Source organism: Callorhinus ursinus, unplaced genomic scaffold, assembly GCF_003265705.2.
Source record: "Callorhinus ursinus isolate GAN/ISIS: 27379988/994484 unplaced genomic scaffold, GSC_fseal_2.0 scaffold8, whole genome shotgun sequence".
Classification (NCBI taxonomy): domain Eukaryota; kingdom Metazoa; phylum Chordata; class Mammalia; order Carnivora; family Otariidae; genus Callorhinus; species Callorhinus ursinus.
The window spans coordinates 2,868,599-2,869,556 of NW_027397070.1; the positions used below are offsets into that span (position 1 = coordinate 2,868,599).

Sequence of the window (958 nt, forward strand, 5' to 3'; positions counted from 1 at the left end):
TACAATAAAACAAAATAAATATAAAAAAACGAACACACAAAAAACCGCATCAAATGTCTCCTTAAAAATGGTGAATCTTTTTTTTTTTTCTTTTCTGGGCCCTGGACGCCTGGTGGGTTCTCAGGAGGGCAGGCTGAGTGGTGGGAAGGACACCCTAGGGGAGAGGAGGACGCGAGGCATGGTGGCAGGAGGAGGTGAGGAGTGCCCTTCTTTGTCAGCCACGAGCATGTGGCCACTCTCCCACCCCCCACAGTCACCCATCTGAAGAGACGTTAGCTGGCCCCCCGGGGCCTTTGGGCCACCTACCACTGGGTCCTCGACAAAATGGAGCTCCTGGTGCCTGAGAAATTGAGGTCCTTGTACAATCACTGGGCAGGTCCCCAAACAGCTTTCCCCCCCTGGGCTCCTATTATGAAACAGGGACTGGTGTGTGTGGGATTGTCTGGCGGATACAGCCAGACCTGCAGAGAAACTCAACTCAACCTCTGTTGGGAGGGCCACAAGGTTTATTTGGTTAAGATACTCACTTGTAATTATTCCAAAAACCTGGAGTCTGTTTGCTGTTAACCTCTTTGTGGGGACAGCAGAGGCCTCTCAGCTCTTTCGTATTTGGAGATAGAACCAAGAACTAAAAGCTAAAGCAAACAGTTAAGAGTTCCCGACCACCCGCACAATCTAGATTGTTCTAGACATAACCACTGGGACTAAATTGATTTATTATTTGCTTATTGATAAGCTGATAACTGTGCTAATGTTTGGAAGGCATAAAAAAAATCAAACTGTATACTGGGAGCTAATAGTTGATTCAACAGAAAAATAAAGCAAACTTTGAATTTAAAAAATAGTGAATTTTATTGTATATGAGTTATGCCTCAATAAGTCTGATTAAAAGAAAATTTGCTTTTTCTGAAGAGAACTGGGGCAAGAGAGCACTCAAATCATATGCCACTGCTGCAGA

The 958-nt window shown here is 44.7% G+C and overlaps 1 pseudogene; it reads left to right on the forward strand.

Moving 5' to 3' along the window:
* The window catches only part of LOC112821942 (mitochondrial pyruvate carrier 2 pseudogene), a 7,306-nt pseudogene extending 6,654 nt beyond the window's left edge, over positions 1-652 (forward strand).
* The last annotated feature ends 306 nt before the right edge of the window (positions 653-958 follow it).